General features: G+C 44.6%; 1 protein-coding gene across 6 annotated transcripts in view; it reads left to right on the forward strand.

The window, feature by feature from the left end:
• Nucleotides 1-25,431, forward strand: part of ARHGAP26 (Rho GTPase activating protein 26) — a 2,045,367-nt gene that overhangs the window by 307,115 nt on the left and 1,712,821 nt on the right. The gene's annotated exons all lie outside the window — the stretch shown is intronic.

Raw genomic sequence — 25,431 nt, forward strand, 5'->3', positions numbered from 1 at the left:
AATTTTACAGCGCTTTTCACCAATTTCACAGCGCTTTCACCATTGTCACAGCGCTTTCATCAACCTCACAGCGCTTTCACCAATTTCACAGCGCTGTCATCAATTTCATTGCGCTTTCACCAATTTCACAGCGTTTTCTTCAATTTTACAGCGCCTTCTTCAATTTCACAGCGATAGGCACGCTCATTGCCTTTCATACTCCTATTTCTCAGCGATAGGCACGCTCATTGCCTACCAAGTTACTCATCACAGCGATAGGCACGCTCATTGCCTACCAAGTTTACTCATCACAGCGATAGGCACGCTCATTGCCTACCAAGTCTACCCATTACAGCGATAGGCACGCTCATTGCCTACCAAGTTTACCCATCACAGCGATAGGCACGCTCTTTGCCCACCACGTTTATTTGCATCAGCGATAGGCTCGCTTTCTGCCTATCACTCATCTCAACCTCATCTCTTCAACGATGGCTTCTGGTCAACAGTTTCAAACACCAGCTCCTTTCCTACAAACTCCTGGTAAACCCACTCTCGCTTGGCGCAATTGGCTAAAAGGTTTTGAAAATTATTTAGTAGCCATTGATGCCACCAAGTACGATCCTCCTCGCAAAGTTGCCATTCTTTATGGTTGTCTGGGAGTTGCTGCCCAACAAGTCTTCGAAAATTTACCACTTGTTGCTTCTCCCGCTGGTGAATCCGGTGACAACTGGGATGCTTTTCAAGAAGCCATTGCTCGCCTTAATAAACAATATGATGATGAGCCTAGCATTGTTTTAGAACGCCATAACTTCTTCAAGCGAAGACAAAGTATTGATGAATCAGTAGAGGACTACATCGCTCAACTTAGAATTTTAGCTTCTACTTGTGACTTTGGTGCTAGTACAGATACCTCTATTAGAGATCAATTCATTTTTGCTTGCCATTCAAAAAAAATCCAGGAGCGTCTCTTAAGTTGCAAAAATCCTTCTTTAACTGAGACTATTGATATTGCCAAGGGAATTGAGCGTGCAACTTATTCATCTAGGATTTTACAAGAGAGCATTTCTCAACCCTCTGTTCATTTAGTTGAACAATCTTCTGGTTTCACTTCAATTGATCTTGTCAACAGTTCTTCAAGACAACCAAATAGAAAACCCCTCATTTGCTACAGATGCGGATCCAGGAACCATCTTGGCAATTCTCCCACATGTCCCGCTTCTGGTAAAAAATGCTCCTCCTGCAAGAAAATTGGTCATTTTCCTTCTGTCTGCAGGGGTCGCAAGAGATTCACTAGAGTCAATAATATCGAGATCCAGGAAAATATAGACTCTTGTTCTTCCAGACTCAATGATGTTATGTTATCAATTGAATGTGATTCTCTTGAATTTACCAAAAGTAAGAGTCCTTTGTGTGAATTGCTAGTTGGTACAATCACCCTCCAGGTTAAAGCTGATTCTGGGTCTCCCATTACCATCTTGTCGGATCTTACATTTTTTGCAAATTGGCCTAAAGTTGTTCTGTCAAAGTCTGATCTCCATCTCAAAGCATTTGGCGAAAAAGACATTGATATGTTGGGCTTCTTTTATTCCAACATTGCTTGCCTTGGAAGATACACTTTCACCAAGGTCTATGTTGCCATTAAGGGCAGGAATGTCGTAGGCTGGTTTGACTTAGCCAGAATGGGCTTGATCCTCAAGCCTGGTTCTGACCAACCCATTGCTTTAGGTGACATTCCTCATGACTATTATACCAGTCATGATTCTGGGAACTTTGACGTTTCTGATCTTTCTTTTCCCATTGTCAAAATCGACTCCTTGCTGAGTTCTTTCCCAAACTTATTTCAAAACAAGGTTGGCACTGTGGTTGGTTTCAAACATGAAATTCGTCTCAAACCCAATGCCCAACCAGTTGTCCACAAGGTTCGCCCTCTTCCTTTGAGCGCTAGAGACGAACTAAAAAGGGTCCTTAAAAATCTCTGTGATGAAGGAATTATTGCCCCCTGCGATTCTTCTGAATGGGTTTCCCCCATCGTTCTAGTTCGCAAGAAGACCGGTGAGGTTAGGTTGTGTGCCGATTTACGCTCCCTAAATAATAATATCATTGTTGATTGCCACCCCCTCCCCAAAATTCACGATCTTTTGGCTAATCTGGGTGGGGCTAAATTCTTCTCCCTCCTCGACCTCAGATCTGCTTATCACCAAATTCCCTTATCCCTCAGGTCTCAGGAGTTAACAACTTTCGTCACCCCCTTCGGTGCGTTCAAGTACCTTAGGCTTCCCTTTGGATTGGCCTCTGCAGCCAGCATTTTCCAAAAACTAATGGACAACCTTTTCCAAAGTATCCCTGGCGTACAAGCGTACCAAGACGACATCTTGGTCTACGCTAATGACTCTTTTCAGCACAACCAAACTCTTAATACTGTTCTACAAGTTCTTGAAAAAGCTGGCATGACCGTTAGACACGATAAGTGCAAATTTGGTGTCCAAGAGTTGGATTACTTGGGTCACTCCCTTTCCCCCAATGGCATTAAACCCAAGTTTTCTTTAATTAAAGCCATTCGTGACGCTGAACCTCCCAAGGATCGCGACGCACTTCGCTCCTTCCTTGGCTTATCTGAATATTACGCCAGATTTGTTCATGGTTATGCTCAAATTGTTGAACCCTTAAGAACACTCTTGAGAAAAGGTGTAAAATTTGTTTGGTCCCAAGACTTACAAAGAGTTTTTGAGCAAGTCAAAAAGATCATCGAAGATTCACCTGCTTTGAACCCCTTTTGTGATGGCTCTACGTGCTTCATCACTGTGGACGCCAGTCTCACTGGTTTGGGTGCTGTCCTGGGTCAGTGGGTTGAGGGCAAAGAACACACGGTTGCTTTCGCTTCCAGAACTCTCCTTCCTGCTGAAACCAGGTACAGCACAATCGAAAGAGAAGCCCTGGCTTGCGTCTGGGCTATTCAAAAGTTCAAATCCTATATCTGGGGTCGCGAGTTCGAAATTTACACAGACCACAAGCCTCTCATGCACATGCTCTCTGACAGCGCCTCCAATAGAGCTTCTGCTAGACTTGTTCGTCTCCTTTCCAAGCTTCACGAATTTCACTTTGTCATCAAACACATTCCCGGAGGTAAAAATTTCAGGGCCGATTGCCTATCTAGAATGTCTCTAACTGATGATTCAATTGTTAATGATGATGTTGAATGTGTTGTTGCCACCATTGATGCCGTTGCCGAATGTCAACCCATTTCTGAAGCAGAATGGAATTCAGCTTATGCCAATGACCCTGTTCTCTGTAAAGTTAAGAATTTCATTGTCAACAAATGGCCCGAACGTAGAACCTTATCCACTGATCTTAAGGGTTTTGCTAATGTTTCGGAAGAACTTTCTTTGGTCAATGATATGGTCATGCGCAACGATCTATTTGTTCCTCCTCAGTCTGTTCGTGATCATATCATTCGATCTGCTCATCAGGGTCATCTCGGCATATCTAAGACCTGTCAGCGCATCAAACAATTTTACTGGTGGCCTTCTATGGATTCTCATATTAGAAAGATGATTGACAATTGCACTCAGTGTATCCTTTCCGATAAACATTGGAAGACTCTTTCCACACCTTTATGTCCCGTATCTTTACCGGCTGGCCCGTGGGACAAGGTAGCCTTGGACTTTTCCGGTCCCTATGATATTTTACCCTCTGCACACAAGATCCTCATACTCCTGGTTGACTATTATTCCAAATGGCTTTATTATTCTTTTTGCAATTCTGCTTCTACTGACAATGCCATTAATTTTTTGCAGTCTGTTTTCGACATTGAAGGTTTTCCCAAATCCATCGTTACCGACAACGGAACTCACTTTGTCTCCCAAAAGATGTGTTCCTTTCTCAAACGTATCGATATTTTTCATCACAAAGTTGCCTTGTACTCCCCGTCTTCAAATGGCCTTGTTGAGAGGTGCAATCGCATCATTAAGGAGGGCGTTCAAACCGCCATTTCTTCTCGGCTCGACCCTTTACCCTTTGTTCATGACAAAGTGTGGGCCTACAATACTTCTCCACATTCGACCACCGGGGTTTCACCCTTTAGCTTACTTAGAAAAAGAAGAGTTCATTCCATTCTTAATCCCAGTTGGTTGCATAAGAATTCTGGTTTATCTGATTCTTCTTTTTCTGTTCAAGATCATGTGTCTGCTAAGCAACTGTTAATGAAATCACGTTTTGATCAAGGTAAACATTCTGTTGATCAACCTTTGCAAAAAGGGGATATGGTTCTTGTCAAAAATCCTAAAAGAGTTTCCAAAGGTATGTCCAAATTTTCATCCCCTAATTTGGTCACTCAAGTTAGTAAAACCTCAGCCCTTGATGACAGTGGATGGTGGAACAAGCGAGCTCTTGTCAAGATCTCTCCACTTCAAGCCCATGTCATCAAGGAGCATGCCACTTCAGATTCTGAGCATTGTGATTGGTTTGATTTTCTTTACTCCCAACCACATTCCTCTAATCCCGTTGCTGAAACTTCGCACTCCAGCCCTCATTCCTCTTCATCTGAGGAAACTTCCCTTCCACATGATTCGACCTCTCAGGAAACTCCTGAAACTCCTGAAGTGGCAACAAAAAGGGCTTTTCGTTTAAAACAGTTATCCTGCAGATTGAGAGACTATGTTTTAGAGTAATGTAGCTTTACACTGCAACCCATCTCTATTGTCTTTGCAATTTCTCTTGTTTGCTTTCCACTGTACCTTCGCACAATTCTTCCTGCAATTTCTCCTGTTTGCATTAGTATGTTTGCTTTGTTTCCCTCCTTAGTGGGGAAGATGTTATATATTGTGATTACTCTTGAATTGCTTGCTCTCTCGTGCTGCAGCACGAGAGATCTTCTGTGGTTCTGGAATCCTGCCTTTCAGTCGTGAGGATTCCTCGCACGTCACTTTGGACGTTGGCTTCCTCACGACTGGACGGCTCTGGTTGTGGGTGCTTTTGTATGGATCTTCATCTAAAGAATAAACCTGAAAACCTCAACCTACGCAAGTCTCATGAGTCATTCATAACACCGCCTCGATATATTTTTATTTAGCCCTGAAAAAAAACTCCTTGGCAGTTTTTTCATGCTCTGTAACCATCTCCAAAAGCTTGCTCCAAGCAGTAGACCATCAAAAGGCCCCCACATGTGAGATCTGTAGTTTTAAAAGTGATGTCTGTTTTTTTTAATTAAATGGACCGGGACGTCACTTGTCGAGTTGTGTGCCAATATATTATGTCCATGTTTCTGCTACTTGGTTTTCAATCCGCATTAAATATCCGTAAGAGCTGGTGGGCTCCCATGGCGACAGTAATGTTAACACAGGGGCAGGGGATAGTTACTGGGGAAGTATAGCTGCAGTGAGCATTATCAGAGTACGGAGGCCAGAAGACAGTAATACAGGCTCACAGTGGCAGACACTACCAGCAGAGGGGAGTGTAACATCTGTAAAGGTGCACAAAGCAGGCAGCACTCACGGTACGCCTGCCGTCAAGATACATCAACAGTGGACTGTAAAATAAGTTATGAATAGAAACCGGAAAATAGTGCAGTGAAACTTGAGACGTGGCTTCTAAGGGCTTTGCCCAGCAGTCCCTGTGGCACGGTAAGGCTGCGGCCTAGTGGTGCTTTTAGACCCTCGTTCCATCTAGGTTTGGAAAAATGCATGTGTGCTCCAAGTGATGTCCTTTGAATGTGAGTGATGGTGGGAAAAAAGGGGGGGGTGTATCCCATTATTACTTTCCCGACCCCCAGACTCCAGCACATGGTACAGCACATACGGAACGCATGTGAGATCATATGCAGTATTTTTCTCGTGTCCCGCTGTCGGCACACTACCCAGGGACACAGGCGGGTTCACCAGAAAAAGAGCCCCTATTGCCGGAATCTGTATGGTTCTCGCGTTCAGGCCTCGGTTCAGTGGCGTGACAGAAAATGATGCCCTGCCCCTACTCCCTGCAGATTGTTGTACGGCAGAGTGAGGGGCCCCTCATCACACAGATATTCATTGAGTCCAGACAAGACGGGGCACTGAGTCCTGAAGGTTTGGGGGCTTCTGTACCCTGGGACTGCGTTACACATGTATGTATGTTTTTTGCCGCCCTAGGCGGCCGCCTTGTCTCGCCTAATGGTAGAAACGGACCTGAGTGATTATGCTAGTGGTTATAATACACAGCATTCTGCACTCCCTGAGTAAATTTCTGTCTCCAATTTCTTTATAACCGGCGACTTGTGACTCACCCAATCGCAGAATATAAGGAAAAGACATCAGAACTCGACTGTAATATGTTATTACAGTCGAGTTTTGACCTCGAAGTGATTCTTGCCCAAGCCAGCTGCAGAGGTGAAAGACTAGACCAGTCATGGAGCAGCTGTTTAAAGCAACGAAAATGAAACATAGTTGTACTTTCTTCTGAGTTATTTATCTAGCATAAAGTGACAAGAGAAAGAAAATATTTATTTTTTGCACTCTGATAATTATTGAAAACTTAGAATTTTTGTGCATGTGCTACACACTCCGAGATACTGCAGAACTGACTTGTATTGAACTGTTTATTATATCTTTATACAACAACTATCTAACAGGTTTTTGAGGTGTTTAATTTTGCACTAGAGATTCTATTTTCTTCATGTTTGCAAACATTTTTGCCTGTAGACCCAATAATATTGATGATAAAGTTGACTTATCTCGACATCTGCGGAAATTCGCACCTCTAGTTTCATCCTTAAAGTGAAAAAGGAATTAAGAAATGCATTTACATTTCCCTGCACAATATGCTAGTCACTTTCTTCAATTTACACAAACCACTTTTATTCATAGGCACTCATTCCCATTTTTAATGATCGCAATTTGTATCCAGAACATTAAAGTAATGGCTGATATTCTCAGTTAAATGGCATTTATAAATTACAAACATGCCAGTTTTATTTCAAATGAGCTAAATTTTAAAGGAAAAATAAGTTTCCGTTTAAAAAGAAATGATTTGGAAGTACATTTATTCCAGATTTATTTAACTGGCTAACTAACTTAGTGTCCAGATAAAACTACTTTAAACAATGAAAAAAAGCATACAACAATATGTTGTAACAGAAACAGATCTCTGGGGTATGGAAATGTTCAAACCAGATCATGTAGAAGATAAACAATTTGATTATTGAAAAATTCTTCTTTACAACACGAGCTACTAGAAGCAACATTCAACTTTCCACAGCCCACCCCGTGACAAACCGGGGGCGGGGAGGGTAGGGTGCTTAACAGAGCAAATCTGGTGAGAGTAAGAGAGCTTCATAACACACCTGTCTCTTAAAAACAATGGCTACACGCCGGAACCACAACAGACATTGCTGGTAAAATGACACACAAGTTGTAGAACCCCATCATTTGCAACAGGTGACAAACATACGGTGGGCAACTGACCACTTCGACACGAAACAACAACACTCAACACCCTGCCCTGTACAAGGGATAAGGGGAACACCTTGTTTACCCTCTACTATACTTAAGACCAGCACACTCACATACCACTCACTTCTGCACTTTGGGGGTCACCTCTGTTGTATTCAAGACCAGAGCAACACATAATTCAACCTCTACTGCATCCATAACCTGAACTCGCACACCACTACACAGGGCCAGGAAACACCACATTTACCCACTGCTGCACACACGAACAACACTATTATATACATTACATTTACAACATATAAATATTGTTTTTAAAAGAAAGCTAAAACTGAGTAAATTGTAATTGGAGCATTTGTAGCAAGAACTCTCTATTTATTGCTGATTTGCAAATTCCAGAAACGTTTTTTCCAATCATGTAGTGTGTTAACAAGTCTGAACTGTCTCATCAGCGGTAAATGAGAAGCGTGAGAATTGGGGCCAATATGCTGAAGTGCATTCTTTCTTAGTTTAAGGAGTGTGCACCGTGGGAATGCTTCTGTTATTTTGCCACTCTGTGGGCTTTTCTCTGTTCACAATGGAGAGGATTTGATTTGTGTCTTGGTAAATTGGGATTAAATTCGCAGAAGATGCCAAGAGCAAAACACCAGCACCCCACAAAGCTGTGGCTGTTCAATCAATCAGGATTCATAATGTGCGGTTAGTCACCCAATAGAGTATCCAGGTGCTTGCAGGTCCTGGATGCTTAACGAACAGCCAGGTCTTGTGGGCATTCGGAATTCTGGAAGTGGGGTGATGGTCCAGAGTTGTGTGGAGAGCCTGTTCAAAGTCTTTGCTGTGATGTGGGAGAAGTAGCGTCCTCCACTTCTGTTTCGGTAGATGTGGAGAGTATAGACAAATGAGGGAGGCGGAGCGTAGTCTTCTCGATGGTTAATGGAAGTTCAGGCAGTGGTTAATGCAGGTGGATCTTTGGTTGTGTAGAGCCTTGTATGCGTGGGTCAGCAGCCTGAATCGGCATCTCTTCTGTACATGGAGCCAGTAGAGTTCCCTGAGGTGGGGTGGGATGTGGGTTTGTCCCGGAAGACCAAGAATGAGTCTGGCTGCGGTATTTTGTTTCTGTACGAGGTGAGCAGCGATTCCCATTTAGGGTGTGTTACCATAGCTAAGTCTGCCATGATTTCCTGGTGAGCTTGTTATCAATGATGATTCCGAGGCTTCTGGTGTTGGCGGAAGGAGTGGATGCGGGTCCTAGGTCAGATGGCTACCAGGAGTCGTTCAGTGGGTTGTTGCTGTTTGCAAAGATCAATACTTCAATCTTGTCTGTGTTCAGCTGCAGGCGGTTGTTCCTCATCCAGTCACGGACTCTTGTCATGGCTCTGTGGAAGTTGGTTCTGGGGGTGGTCGGTGAGGGGGAGGATGAATTTGGTGCCTTCTGGGTAGGAAATTAAGTTGAGACCGTGGGATCTTATGATGTTGACAGTGGGGGTCCTATATGCGTTGAAGGGTGTAAGGCCGAGGAATGAGCCTAGGGGGGGGGGGGGGACTACAGGAGATATCCTTGGGTTCAGAGGTGTAAGTTGGATCCTCTGGGTTCTTCCAGTAAAAGGTGGTGATCCATCTGAGCGCGTACTCTTGGATACCGATGTGGTGGATTCTTTTGATCAGTGTGTGGTGGGATATTGTGTTGAAGGGTGCCGAGAGGTCGAGGAGGATCAGAGCTGCTGTTTATCCTCAGTCGAGGAGTGTTCAGATGTTGTCAGTGGCTGCGATCAGGGTAGTTTTGGTGCTGATTTTGCTGCTGGATTGGGAGCCATCGAACCCTGGAGATTCAAGTAGTAGGGCGTTACAATAATCCAGCCTACTAAGGATCGTACATCTTGCCACTTGGACGGGCGCCTGAGATGGCAATAATGGCAGGATCTTCCGCAGAGACCGCAGAATTGCAAAGGAGCAGGAGGTCGTTTTTGCAACCTGAGTCTCCATGCTAAGTTTATTATCCAGCATAACCCCTAAATTACGGACTGATTCCACTGGCCGCACTTTGGTCGCTGTCTCAGGAGGCCAGAGATTCCTTGGAAACGGACGGGAGATCTTATTCCCAGCACAGAAAAGCACCTCCGTCTTCCCAGCATTGAATTGAAGGTAGTTATTCTGCAACCAGCGTGACATATCCTGCAGACATTTGTGAAACACGTCCACTGGGGTCGTGTCCTCTCCCTCGAAGGAGAGGATCATCTGCGTATCGTCCGAGTTATTTATTATATTGATCTTGTAAGATTTAATAAGCGTGATCAGAGGTCTTCGATACAGATTAAAAAGGATAGGACTAATTGCCGAGCCCTGTGGCACTCCGTGCAGAACAGGGGAGAACACAGACTGAAAAGGGGGCAGGGATGACCGCCTGCTGCCTGTCCTGCAAAAAAGAGCGAACCCAAATCAGAGCGCTACCTCTCACCCCAGCATCACTTAGTCGACACAACAAAATCTCATGGTTAACCGTATCAAAGGCGGCAGACATATCAAGCAGAATCAATATAGCTGCCTGTCCCCTGTCTGCACGCCTTTGAAGCTCATACATAGCGGTAACCAAGGCCGTTTTTGTCCCATGAGGCGGCCGGAAGCCAAATGGATCATCCTCCAATAAGTGATGCTGTTCCAGATGTTTCGAAAGAGTTAGGCTGACCATGCGCTCGACAATCTTAGCAGGAAAAGGCAGCAGGGAGATGGGTCTGATCCGGACAGACGGACCCGACCAGGGGAAAGCACACAGGAGCCCGAGGAGACCACTCCGGTCCACCAAAGGTAAGGGCAGTGCAAAATAGCAATTATTAGCGAATGTGGCAGGTTAAAAACAAAGGAACAGCTTCTTGTAAATACCAGCGTAAAATTAGCAGCAGCTTCTGTGGTGCACATCCGTGCTAGCAGAGCCCTGCCAGACACAGCAGCCACCCTCAAGAGCCGGGTTAGCAGAAAAGTGATATCTAGGTGGAAGGTAATGCGCTCTCGCTCTCTCTCTGGTAGACTGGGAATCAAACCAGATCACCCTCAATGCCCATAATCGTCAGTTACTATACTTGAGTGACGTACATGGAGCTAGGGACACAATCAGATGACACACAGTTTGGATTAGCATGGCCTTTTTGTGCCGGTGCCTGTGCCTGGAGTCCAGTTGGCGCAGAAGTGCTGCTTGCAGCATTTGGGGGTAGCTGGCAAGTTTTGGGGACTGAGCTCATCTTGGGCCTGAGTCCTACTATTATGTAAGGCATTTTCATTAGCCAACATTTCTACCCATCTCCTTACTGCGTTTGCTACTATCTGTTTGTTACGAGGCAGTATACAAGTTATGTATTTTGTTCAGTGATCTGGACTAGGGTGGTGAAATTGGAAAATGGCAGGAAGTGCTATGACTGTGCCTCTAACAGTTGTGTGAGTCTTGTGAGTGTGTGCTGTGGCAGGTGACCGTGGGATCAAGCTAAGGATGGGTTGTGCAAGCTTGGGTGTTAATTATACCTTGCTGATGGCACGAGATTTCATCTAGTGATACTGGGAGCTGGAAAGCGAGCTGGGCCGATGCTTTCCTGCGGGCCAGTGGTGCTTGGTGCATGGCCAGTGATGCTGGGTGCCTGACAGGAGATGCTGGTTGCAGGACTGGTGTTGCTTGTTGCACAGTCAGTGCTGGTCTTTGTCTGTCCAGTGACAGAGTGCAGGGAACTGAAATAGATATCCTACCATACAACAGAGTACAGCTGGTAACAGAAAACTAGAACACAAAAGGAGACAGTGGAGCCTTCATAATGTCAAGAAACGACAGATTTCCCTTTTCCGCAAATTTCTCAAGGATTACAATCCTATCAGGTCAATAGATATTAAAGCGCCCTACCCATCAAGAATGAATAAAGTCTTTGCGAGAGTTACCAAATGTATAAACTTCTATGTAACAGTTGTTGGTAACTCTCACATAGAAGTTTGTACATTTGAGAAAATTGCGGAAAAGGGAAATCTGTCGTTTCTTGATATTATAACCCATTCCTTTTACGGTAAAAGGGGTAACTCCCTCCTTATTCTGGCTTTCTTAATGTCAGCACCTGACCTCAAATAACTCTAATATAAAAAATCCTTTCTTTTCAACTTGGGCAGATGTGTGCACACTGATTGGCACCCAACATCAGTGCTAGTTCCAACAGGAACTTAACAACATAAACAAAAGCATAGGTGCACCACAGTATAACAGTGAGATTAATTCAAATCCAAGTATGACATGAGAGAAAGCTCTTCAGTTTGATTTCTTTATTCTGTTTTGAAGTGGAAAAGACCGTACAGCCGACGGGTTCGTCCCAACTTGGGACTTCTTCAGGGCTGTTTGAATACAAACAAATATACATACATTTAACCCTTTGGCTGCTGCCATTGGCTGACGGCAGCACTACCTCGCGACCGCGCCCGTTTTTTAAAACTGCCGCCAAAAAACGGAAGCAGCCAACAGGTTAAAAGAATGTCCATCACGGTACATGGTATTGTGCCAAACAAACCATTAAAAACAAGTGAAAAAACCTATTTGTAACCATGTGAGACATATTGTATACATATTGAAGTAGGTCCGTTTTCTACAATACCATCAGGAGCTATGCACCGTAGGAGAGATGGATCTAAATCCTATAACATTTTAGAAATTCATTCGGGCAGGACTAGTAATATTTATACATTTCTCACAGAACTTTAAGTTGTTCTGGTCTCTACAATTCATTCAAATGCTATGCACTGCAAGGGTGACACAAAAAAAGGGTTTAGCTTCTAAAGGAAAGAATTTATTTCTATAGATTCATCAGGGTAAGACTAATGATATTAGCATTTCTGAATGTCTCGCAAGACCTTGATAAACAAGAGAAGAAAAAGAAGTGTGGGAGAGAGAAGGAAAAAGGAAAAGGAAACACGAAAAAGAGGGCAATGCGGAAGGTGGAAATGGGGGAGCAAAACCAGGAAATATTTACACATGACCTGAAATGGCCAAAAGAATCAGGATGTATAAAGGACCATATATCGGTAAGCTCACAGCACGATTGGGATATAGGAAATCTGCACAGAGGATACTTAATTATATCAGTCATCACTATCCCGTATTAAAGTGTAAACTAAAAGTCAGGAAGGTGACCAATCATGAGACCTAGTAGGATACATAGACCAGCTCAGCTATACCTACCAATTTAGGGGTCAAACTTCTTGTCTTTATGCGTAGTAAAAGACGGTATTAGATGCGCGCTATGCCTCGGATTGACGTCCTCCTTACAAATCTATGGAGAAGGAAATACAACATCCCAGATTACTGCATGTATATACCAAGAGACGTGGGATGTTTAAGAATCCTGTGACTTTGAGCCCTGTCGGTATGTTAGCCCAACAGCAAACTGTCATAAAGGGACACAATGATCATGCAAAGATCATATACAGTCTGGCCTTGTAACATCAGTGTTACTGGAACAGGGGTGGCAGGTGGTAGAGTCTCTGGTTGTGGAGACACCCGTAAGATGTTGTAGTTTGGTGGCCATAGTGTGGGAGACTACATCAAATCAGTATTGCTTCATTATAAGGAACGTTCTCTGCCATTTATGAAAACATACTTTCATACTCTTAACAAATAAGGTATCCTTACGGGTACCCTGGACTCCCACTGGGCTAGATGCATAATGTATAAAAGTGAGATCTACTGAATGTAAAATATATATATATGTTTTATCTGTTCCTACTCTACAGGGAAATGTTTTCAAGGGTTTTCTGTCACTTAATGGCCAAGTTACATTTACCCCATAGCAGGCTAATTATGAAGACAATCATATTTTTGTAATTTTGCCAGTTATTTCCACTCGTTATCATAAATCTGGTTCAATGGTAGAGGTAGATTTTCGATTAAGGTAGGGGGACAAATAACTTAAAACAGTGTACCAGAAAGGTGTCTAACGCTGGACATTAAACTAGTGAGCGAGGAGGCAAAGAGTTACCCCAGAGGCAAAAGTCCTTCTGCAGCCCCGAAATCCAGCTTTCTCTTGTTCTGAGCTTTCGGAACCAAAGCCGAAGTCTTCAGTGCCAAATAAAACCGCAACCAGGTGAAGGATAGAATCTTGACTTCATTTCAGCCACTGGCAATTGCTTGGATCCTCATTGTAGCCCATAATTTTTTCCCACCATGCCACTCTCTGCAAAGGTCCGCCTTATGCAAATTAGTGCCAACACTGCTTCACATGGAAAATGTCCTTTCTGGAATGCCAGTGGAGACACCCTTCAGAAAGGACCACAAGCAACCCCAGTTTTCACCCTACTTGTGACTTGTTAGTACGGCATAGCTTGATTCATATGGCACGGTGAGTATGGGACCCATGCCTGGGCATATAAATCACACTTAGGAAGTAAACTACAACAACAAGAAGGTGATGCATGGAATGCTTGAATTAATCTCAGTCATTGGTAATCATTCGGGGCTGCATTCCGGTCCATATTTTTTCACCGACTATGCCACTCGAGACAAAAGCATGTGGAACAAGATGACTATGTATGGGACATCGAAGGAACCTTATTGACTTAAGCATCCTACCTTGCCCCCCTAAAGTATTTTGAGAGCCTGAAAAGTAATAAAGGTAAAGACTTGAACAGTTTGACCTGATAAGGTTATTTGACCCCTACTCTCTTAACCAGCCTGAAATTGTGCCTATGTTGCAAATGAACATTGACGTTGAGTAGCAGTTTGCTTTTTTGTGTGCTTTTTAGGGCTTTGTCTTCACTTTAAAAATAGATATCTCTTTTTTTCAGTTTAATAAGGTTTTATTTTGTTTAAGAAAAATAGTACAGCATAATAAAACAACATGTCAGGGAACAGAACCAATATACGATAATCATGAAATAAAAGTAGAGATGAAAAAGGTTCAGAGAAAAAATGCAAAGGAAGATAATAGTAATGGGAAAGAGAGAGAAGAAAGGAGAAGAGAAAAAGAGGAAGAGATAGAAAGAGAAAGGAATAGTCATGGAGGGGAAGAAGAGGATAGAAAAGTAGAGAAAGGCAGCCAGGTAAGATCAGATTTAATTTTTAAGGCGACAGAAGAAGCAGAAGCAATTGCAATTCTGTGCTCATCACATACAAAATTCCACCATGTATGCACAGACAATTTAGAGTTGTCCTTCCAGCAAGACAAAATTACTTTGAACGCAGTTGCAATGAGAAGATCAAACAATTTAGCATTATACGAGTGCAGGTCCAAAACATCAGATAAGGAGCCTAGAAAAATATGCAATGATAAACAGTTCAGAGAAATGAAAAATACGCAAACAATATTTCCAAACTGAGTTCCAAAAAGTAAGAACAGAAGAGCAATCAAATAGGAGGTGTTAGATCGTGCCTGGGTGAGAGGAACAGGACCAACAAAGGGGTGAGGAGGAAGGGGAGAATTTAGTTATGCTTACGGGGGTAATAAGAGCTCTATGGTAAAGAAAAAAAAGTGACTGAGTAATACGAGCTGAAATCGAAGTCTTAAACAGTTTAGTCCATAAGCGATCCCAAACATCAACAGATAACGAGAAAGATAAATCAGTTTCCCAAACATTTTCAGTAACGGTTTTAGGTCTAAGACCAACATTCTCTTGTAACATTTTATAAATCAGAGCAGCTTTGGGTATTTGTTTAGTAAAGATAGGATATAAAGGAGTGGAAGGAGTAAGGGAGGGAAGGAGATCAAAGGTAGGAAGGGTAGACAGGTGAGATAAAATGGCAGAAGTAATAATGTCAAATTCTTTGCGATAATGTGCAGGTAAATCAAACATAGTTTGCATTACATCAAATGAAACGATGGATGAATCAGAAAAAAATTGGTGCACAAACATAATGTCCTTTTCTTTCCAATATTTGAAATAGAAAGATTTACCCTTGTACTTAAGATACTTGTTATACCATACACTAGAGGAAAGAAATGTTTGTAGGGGGGAAGAGTCTTTCGAGAAGATGTTGTGCAATAGGGTATGGGAGTATTTTAGTACAGGGTGTGTAGACAAGAATGAACAATTTGACATGAAAAGGGAGTGTTGGAAAGAAAAGTCTTTTAACAGGGACCGTTCAATAACAATCCATCTGGGTAAGGGGGTAACATTAAAATCGAATGCCAAGGAGAAGGCTTGTTTTACTAAAAAGGCAGAATGGTATGATTGGAAATCGGGAAAGCGAACCCCACCTTCAGATTTTGGGCGTATAAGTTTATGGAGGGCAAGACGAGGTCTTTTATTATTCCATAGAAATTTGGAGCAGATGGAGTTTAGCCGGTTGAAATACAGTTTAGGGATTTTCACAGGAAGCATGGATACAGTGTATAAAATGTGTGGGGAAATCATCATTTTGATGGTGTCTAAACGACCCCACCAGGAAAGGAAAAGGGGAGACCATAGTTGAAGGAGCGACTGAATTTTTTGAGTAAGGGAAGTAAAGGTCAGTTTGAGTGTGTCCCGTAAGGTAGAGGAGAACCAAATACCCAGGTATTTAATCTTAGAGGGACACCATGCAAAATCAGTCGATGCAAACATATATTTTTAGGTCTTTGTCTTCACTTTAAAAATAGATATCTCTAATTCCCTTTGAGCTATAAAGGATATTGGTTTTTTTCTATACGTTATTACTTAGCAGGGCATTAATTTAGCACACATTTCAAGCCTACTGCTTGTGTATAGCTAGCAGTGGTTAAGCAGAAGTGCATTGCAATGTGTTGTGAGCTCACCAGATTGTTTGTGACGTTGGTGTGGGTACCACCTGAAAAATGTACTGCTAAATTTCAGACCCTATCCTTTTTGTCTACTTCTATTTAACAATCCTATCTCCTGCATTATAGCTACTATGTCTGCAAATGTTGGCTGTGCAGGCAGGCTGGCAATGATTGTGCACAGCTAGGAACCATTCTGAAGCAGTGGGTCACTCAAGAATGGTTCCTATGTGTTTATTCTAATATACCCCACAGACAGCTAAACAATTAGCCACTGTCATGACCAACAGATACTTTACTACCAATATGCGTCTCCAACTTCTTCTGATTTTACAATTCTAACCTAGTGACATACGGTCAGAGCCTCTTTCCTGCAGTATACTACAGCATCATTTGTCCAGTTGCCTACCTGGGCCTAGAACATTATAGTTCTTTAAACCCTAGGTGGGTGGAATATGGTGATGGAAACAGAGTAGCACTCTCAGTGCATCCCTCAAAGCCCTGAACTTGTTGACCTGGTAGCTTATACCCTTATTTATTTAAACTGATGAAAATGTTCTTGAAGAAATAAACTGGACCACTGCCCCATCTGTTGTCAGTAAAGTGGGTCAGGATTACTGGAGGTTGTGCTCATTTAACCACAGATTTCTCACTACCCTCCCCCTTTCTCGTTCTGTCAAGTGTTCTCTTTTTACCATGTAAAAAAGGCCTGAAGTAGAAATCTGCACACTGGTATAAAACATTGCAGTCTGCTTCTCGTCCGAGGACACTGAAAGAGTTCAGCAAGAGATTGAATTTGGCAATCCGAGGTGGCACGAACATGCAGCCAGCTCCATCACCTCTGGGGTGACACAACGCGTATTCAGAGCTGCATGATGCCTCCTAGCAGCACGCAGAAGCACTGCTATGAAAAGTTTCAGGATCCTGTCTGATGCCAGGGGAATTTTCTAAAGGTGAGCAATTTACAGCTAGACAGTGTCCACCAGAAAGAGCATTACCGAAGATACGTAACTTGTTCTCCTTTCATCAGTTGGTTCGGCAGAGCTAGAGAATTCAATAAGATTGCAAACGTCTTTATTTCTCAGAGGGACAGCAGTGCCCGCAGTTGCTAGGCGATAGAGTGGATCGTGTTTCGCTGGTGTAAAGGTGACTGTAGATAGCTTGCCAGCAAATTCATAGGAAGAGCCAAGAACCTGGCCTGGGCTATGCCCTTGGAGCCGAATACGACTCAAGCCATTAAAGGAATTGACATGTAAAGAGCATTGACGGTCATATATTTAAATTGGTAATTGTTTTGAATTTACTGCAGTAGATATCAATGTATTGAATGACATTTATTGAAATTAAGCATCTCTAAAATTGGGATTCAAAAAAGAATACTTGCACCCTGAATGCCTTGGTGAAGTTGCCATAAGTGAGCAAGAACAAAACCATTGTGTAATTTGCACTATGTAAATGGACAATACATTGACATATGGTCTGACCGAATGGTTTTTTAAACATTTTTTTTTTAAAGTAATTTTTATTGTAGACACACATTGCTCAGGCAAAATTCTCATATATACACAGTATCGTTCAGAGTGCTGTATCACGTGATTACACTTCACATTTTACACAGCCTGCTGGCCCACATCCCGGAGGCCGGGCGGCGATAAGTTCTCAGCTCTCTCATGCCTGGTGTCAGTGTTGCAGGAGTAGCGTTCCGCAGTAGTGTGCGTGTGTCCACTTTTAGTCCCTCTTCTAAATCAACTGCAAACCTCCCCTCCAAACCCCCCTCCCACTTACACATAGAAAACCCCCCTCCATCCCTCCTCCCCCCATCATCCGCTTAACCCTTTCGATGCTGATGACGAGCTCAGCTCGTCATCACCCACGGGTGTCGTGTGCTGATGACGAGCTGAGCTCGTCATGGTGCCACTAAAATGGCATTTTCCAGCACAGGGGGGGGGGGGGGGGGGGGGGGGGAACGCCCAGCAGCCATGTGGTTAAGGGTCGCTTGATGTGGACCTCTAGGTTTAATCGCAAGTCTCCTACGTCTACTGTCCCTGCCCTCTTTTGATTGATTTAAGTTGCTGCCCCTGCCCGCACTAAGGACCTCCATCTCGTCCATCACCTCGCTATCTCTGAGGGCCTGCACCAGCATCTCCCAGGCCGTCGCCAGTTTCAAGGCCTCGTGTTAGTGGTTCTGCTCGCCATCTGATATCTATGTGTACTATCGCAGGCCGTCCATTTCAGGAATTCGTTGTACCACCGCCTATGAGTTGGGCCCGATCTTGCTTTCCAGTTTCTGGTTATCTCCCGCTTGGCTACCATCAGACCCATATCAATAAATTTGCTTGAGAGCTTGTTTTTGGGGGTATGTGGGAACCAATGATGGTTTTTTAAACATGTATGCAGAATTTCATTTTTGTAGTTTTCACTCCATTTTGAATTCCTTCTGACGTGTTCCTAAATGTGTCATTCACAAATACAAAGCACATTGAAGCAAAGTGATTGGCCAAGGATCACACAATGTAGGCAGGCGGGGAAGCCAGGATTTGATCCTAGATTACTTGCTCACAACCCACTCTTCAGTCAAAGGGCAGTATGCCCTTTGCTCTGTAGATTTACACAAAAGAGCAGTGATTTGTTAGTTCTTTTAAGAGCTAAATTAGTAAACTGATCAATGAAGTCGGTTATAGAATACACACAATGAGTCTAAATTAATCTAACCTTCTAGAAGACATCTTTCCATGCGGCAAGAAAGGGAAAGCAGAATATATTAGAAGTGTAAATAATAAACCCGTTAATTCATTAAACTACAGTCATTTTTTCATCTAAAGCCTATATCGCCGTGTTTATTGCACACGCCCCTCACCTGCCAGTGTACCCCTCTTTCTCCTGGTTGATAAGCATTCTAATGAAGTCTGCTAACCCTCCAAAATGCCCAGGAAGGCCAACCTGCGACTTTCAGCGTTCAGTGCACCAGAATGAAAACTTTTGGCAATTCAAAGAAAGATTATTATTATTATTATTATGTTTCTTATATAGCGCCAGAATCGACCCCCGAAGGGGTATCTCCGCGCTTGCCTTGGGAACCCGTCCTGACTTTTCCCTGTGAGATAGCCCAGGGCATCCCCAAGGTGTTGCAGGTTCATGTTTTCATGTCATCAGCATGCTACGAAAAATGTTCCCTCTGCTGCCTGACACGTTTAGGAAGACCTTAGTGCAAGCCCTGGTTCTAAGTCGTATTGACTACTGCAACGGCCTGCTCCTATCTGCCAACGAGGGAGTGTTGGCCAGACTTCAGGTAGTCCAGAACACAGCGGCGCGCCTGGTTCTGAATGCCCCTCCAAGAACAGCATCCAAACCTCTTTTACAAAAACTCCACTGGCTTTCCATACGACAGCGAGTAAAATTTAAAATCTGCTGTATAATACATAAAAACATAAATGGACAAGGCCCTACCTACCTGCAACAGAAATTCATTCCCTACATCCCGTCCAGGCCACTTAGATCCAGCACAAGCCACCAACTGGTGGTTCCTCGTGTCAAAAAGACCAGACACGGAGGCAAAGCACTGTCCGTAGCGGGACCCAAGCTATGGAATCGACTCCCCTTAAATCTCAGGATCTGCACCTCTCACATACAGTTTAGAAAACTTCTCAAAACTGTCTTATTTAAAAATGAGATCTAATCCTTATTAGTGTTCTTCTCTGTATTTGTTGACTGGCCCAAAAGCGCAGAGATACTCCTGAAGGAGTCGATTCCAGCGCTATATAAGCTTGTAAATAAATAAAATAAATAAAGCCAGGCATCCCGCCGCGGGGGCCGTTGTGGAGATTAAGCAAGCTTAATGCCCAGAGTTGCAGAGTGTGAACCCATGATTAGGTCAGGCACCGAATCGAGTCCATGGACATTTGAGCTCAAGACCCTGCCGCGTCGGGAATTGAACCCTGGTCCCGGGTCTGACCTCTGCTTCAAGATAATTTCCGACATTTGAGTCGTAAACATTTTGGTTATTTCAAAATGGTGAAACTTCAGTGTTTCTAAAGCGTAGTACTTCTATTTTATCAGCAAATAGTTAATAGAGTTCTTTTTGTTGCTGCCTGGTTAATAAGAGCTTCCCTTCTGGGTGAACTGAACAGTGTGCATTGACTTGAACAGTGCTGTTTTGAAAACGTGCAGCGAGTTTTTCTCATGACTCCAGTTATTGATTTCTCGCCTGCAGTGTGCTTTAGTTGCAGTTAAGTGCTGGTGCTTTTTGTTTGATAGATATCACCTCCTATTTCCATCTTGATTTCTTTAGCGTTCTCAGCGCGTAATCTGGAAGGAAAAGCTGTACTTCATTATAATGTTGAAATCGAAAGCTACAGACACTATTCCTGCACACAATTGAGGATATTCTATTCAGTTTCCATGTATTTCAACAAATCTGTCTGCCATTAATTATGCCTTGGGCCTTATCTTCCAATTCACAGCTGCAAACCTTGCAGTTAATAATATTGGTAGGTTTATGCATTTTTATTCATTTTGGTTTTTTTTTCCGAGGCATAAGACCTCAAAAGACGTGTCCCTAGTGCCGCTCCAGCCCCATCTCTTACAGAGAATTGACTACAGCTGCCCCTTTCAGCATTATTCATAGGCTCTGTCCCAGTCAAAACTGATGTCAGAAACTTTGCCACCTTCTGAGACTTCATCCTGCGCCTCAGTCCATAATATCCAAATGGTGCAGTGCTCCCGTCCTAATTTCACCAATGTAAAATTACCAAAAAACGGTAAGCTTTCATGTTCTCTGAACATCTCTGTAGCTGGTGCACTGGTTAACTCCTGCATGGACTATGCAAGCTTTCTCGCCAATGGCATACTATCTGACTGTGAGGGAATGATGAACGCGACGCGCCCGATGGTGGAGCCACAACACTCACAAAACTTACCTGTACAAGGGAAGTCTACCCGATTCCCGCGCAGGGAAAAACCAAGCCGAGACTTATCTCCTCACCCATGTCCTCTCCCTGTACAGCAGACCACGAGACAGGAAGAGGGTGTGATTAACCTCGGAAGAAGTTCTGCACAAGAGGTGAAAAGGGCCAGGGACACAACCAGTTGGCGCGATACAGCCGGAAGGAAGGAGGAGAAGAAGCAAGCGGACCAAGACGAGGGAAAAGGAGAAGACCAGGAAGAAGCTGAGACGTGGTGCGAAAAGTGGTGGTCTGCGCAGGAGGTGGCTGAAGAGCGGCCACAACTCAGGAGAGTTGCGGCAGAGCCGGTGAGTTTCTAGAACCAGGGGAAAGAGGGACCGGGGCGGCGGGAGGGGTTTACTTGTACAGGAGGGCGGCGGAGGTGTTTACTTGTACAGGGGGGCGGCGAGAGGTGTTTACTTGTACAGGAGGGTGGCGGGTGGTGTTTATTTGTACAGGAGGGAGGCAGGTGGTTTAAAGACTGAGGGGACCGCACTTAAAAGGCCGAGTGAGCCTGGTTGCTTTCTTTAACTTTACAGATAAACTTTGTGGGGGAGCGTCTTTGGGGGAACACATTTGGGCTCTAAAAAGGAGTTTGCATAGAAAATCGACTTTCCCTAGCACTGCTCCTCTTGAGAATAGAATCTAGTGAATTGTCGCACTGTTCCCTACCCAGTCCCATCACCTCCGCCAACTCCTGTGCACTTCCCGTCCTGTCAATCACTCCTTCAAGCCCCCCCTTCCTCATATCACCCGTACTCCTCACATCACCCTTACTCCTCACACTTGCCCTTAACCCCGTGTGTTATTTGCACCAACCGGGTGTGGTGATGGAGACCATAGGGTCTAAAATGTGCAAGGGTTAAACCTTACAATCACTGACGGCTCCTTCTTTCTTTCCTCTTCTGAGCCTCCTGGGAAAGACCATCCACCAGAGAGACGTCCCCTTTAGACGAGGAAACTAATATCCAAGACCCATCAGGAAAGAAGAACCGGAGTCACCATTGTACACCTCAAAAAGACAATCCCTGTTTAAAGCATTTGCTTTCTTGTTGAATACAAACCACCCCACTGGCCCACTATCTACAGGCTCCACTTCTGTTTATCCGGCCTGCACTCCCACACTGACCAAATCAATGGATTTAAAAATCCCAAAATTCTGCAATGTGGCTCTAGAGCAGTGGTTCCCAATCTGTGTGCCGTGGCTCTCTGGTGCACCAAACACTTTAATGCATTTAATGTTGAATGGTTTGTTGGCTTCAGTTAAGCTAATTAGACTTAAACGCATGATGTCAATGATTTGTAAGTGACATGCATAAAGCTGGGAACGTAGTTCTTAATTGATGGCTTATCAAGGGTGATGACCTCCATATTTCACTGGATTTCCCACGTTCCAACACTCCCAAAGTAAGTGGAAGACACCTGATTTATTTTGTTACTCGTTGATTGTTTCGTTTATTTCAAATTCATTTTACACCAATGCAGGTTATCAGGAAATTAGAGTTATCCTGTCTCAAACACACTGAGGGCCCAATTTATGGTGGTGTTACGAAAGCAGTTACACAATCTGTTTCAGAATGCTTTCCGAAGGACTTGGATCGGGGGAGTCCGACCAAGCGATTTTGATGCATCCGGATTCATCTGGATACGATTCAGTCGGACTCCCATTGACTTCAGTTAGTTAGTTAAGTTAAAATCAATTTGTAAAGCGCTCGTACGCCCGTGGGCTTCATGGCGCTATAGGGAAAGTGAAGAATCCGTCCAACATAACACTGAGCTAACCATGGCTAATGGTAGGCTTGAGAGAACAGCCAGGTTTTTCAATAGGAACCTGTGTTCCGAACGAGAACACAGGCACCCCTTTAAAAAACAAAGTGGTTGGGTAAAATCGTGCACCCTGTGGCGGGCACCCCATGGTGCCTGCCACACTGTGCATGCATGGTTAGGGGAGACCCATCGGTACCCCTACGGGCCCGATTCGAAGGGCCTCGGCTGAAGGGGGGCCTGCTATAGGACCCCAAACTCAAATTCCCACAGCCGATCCCTTTCGGAACAACCCATTTGGAAAGGCTGCCCAAATCTGTTATTGTAATCGCTCAGCTGGAAACACGCTCCATAGACCACTACAATTTGGCTTCGTCCGACTGTCACTCCCAATCCCTTTCTGAACTTAGTCAGACAGTTCGAACGCTTCCCAGCCATCGTAATCGCTAGTTGGGAAACGTGTCCGAGTCGGTTGGAAAGGTGGGTTCTGAATCTGATTCGAATTAATCTAATGCCGTTCGGAGTCTTTCCTAACGACATCGTAATCGACTGTTATTAAGTATTGACGAGTACTTGAACCAAAGGACATGAGCCCTAGGATGCTTTTCGGTTGGAGTGATAAAGCATGCAGCATTGGAGAGACCTATTACTAAAGTTTTTACCTTGGTGCCAGTGGCACTGTGGCTTGACTGTTCTGGACTACCTGCGTAGAGGTATTCCAAATTGATAAAGACTTTTATAAATTACTGCTGGCAACCTTACATGATGTACTGAGGTGATCTCACTGCTGACAATCTTGCCTACTGTGGCCAATAATGTAATCTTGTCTGATGTGGTCACTATTACATTGCAAATAATAATAGTTGCGCTGGATGATTTTCAGTGAGCATAAGTAGCTCTTATTATAGAAAAGGCTGTAAACTCCTGGTTTAGAGGCTTAGTGCCAGCTGGCTGTGCCAGAATATTACATTTACTGTGCTGACTCTTCCGGGCGTGAGCAGACTGTCTGGCCTTGCACAAATCTTTTACGTTGTTGTATTTCTCAGCCAAGCAGATTGAAGGTCGGTTTGAGGAGAAGAGGTGCGCTTTTGGATTATTAGCTTGACCACTGTTACAGTAAACAGACTAAAGATGAGCCTAGAATTCGTTTTTTCTCTTTGAATAACGGGGGATGCACGTGACAGTGAACAGCAGTTCTGAGTACAGTGTTTGGTAAGTGGATCAGGGGTTGATTCTACCCTTTGTTTCGGGTCAGTTGCGAACTGTCTACAGTCATTTGTAAGTCATTGCTATTCTATTTAGTTCTCAAATAATGCACCTGGAAGTTCTCTCATATGTAGCTATGTGGAAAGTAACGTGCATCTGAATAGAAAGGCAGTATGTGTTAAGGCACAGCCTTATTTATTGGGGACTATGATTAGGATTAGCGTGTTTGAATCAATTCCTGTACCATCTCACGGGGACCTGAAGACTGCACTGAATAACAATTTGGATTGAGCCTTCCTAGGAATTGAAGTTTGGTGTTGTCCATACCATCAGGGAAGGGGGTGTGAACTCAACAAATTGTTGTTAGTTTACCCTATTTATATTTTTTTTAGCTGTTCATTGTAAGGTTTGTAGTAATATGAATTTTCACCACAAAGCGGGCCGTCCTTACGGCCATCTTCGAAAATATCCAACACAAGCCCATTCCTATTGCAGACAAAACAACCCCGCAAAACACACACTCCTAGCATAACTTTCTTCTCTCCTCACACTGCGGGTGCTCTCCTCACCTCACACTGCGGGCGCTCTCCTCACCTCACACTGCGGGCGCTCTCCTCACCTCACACTGCGGGCGCTCTCCTCGCCTCACACTGCTGGCGCTCTCCTCTCCTCACACTGCGGGCGCTCTCCTCGCCTCACACTGCGGGCGCTCTCCTCGCCTCACACTGCGGGCGCTCTCCTCGCCTCACACTGCGGGCGCTCTCCTCGCCTCACACTGCGGGCGCTCTCCTCGCCTCACACTGCGGGCGCTCTCCTCGCCTCACACTGCGGGCGCTCTCCTCGCCTCACACTGCGGGCGCTCTCCTCGCCTCACACTGCGGGTGCTCGCCTCGCCTCACACTGCGCGCGCTCGCCTCGCCTCACACTGCGCGCGCTCGCCTCGCCTCACACTGCGCAGGCTCGCCTCGCCTCACACTGCACGCGCTCGCCTCGCCTCACACTGCGCGCGCTCGCCTCGCCTCACACTGAGCGTGCTCGCCTCGCCTCACACTGAGCGTGCTCGCCTCGCCTCACACTGAGCACGCTCGCCTCGCCTCACACTGAGCTCGCTCGCCTCGCCTCACACTGAGCTCGCTCGCCTCGCCTCACACTGAGCTCGCTCGCCTCGCCTCACACTGAGCTCGCTCGCCTCGCCTCACACTGAGCTCGCTCGCCTCACCTCACACTGAGCTCGCTCGCCTCACACCACACTGAGCTCGCTCGCCTCGCCTCACACTGAGCTCGCTCGCCTCGCCTCACACTGAGCTCGCTCGCATCGCCTCACACTGAGCTCGCTCGCCTCGCCTCACACTGAGCTCGCTCGCCTCGCCTCACACTGAGCTCGCTCGCCTCGCCTCACAC

Source organism: Lissotriton vulgaris, chromosome 7 (assembly GCF_964263255.1).
Source record: "Lissotriton vulgaris chromosome 7, aLisVul1.2, whole genome shotgun sequence".
NCBI classification, from domain to species: domain Eukaryota; kingdom Metazoa; phylum Chordata; class Amphibia; order Caudata; family Salamandridae; genus Lissotriton; species Lissotriton vulgaris.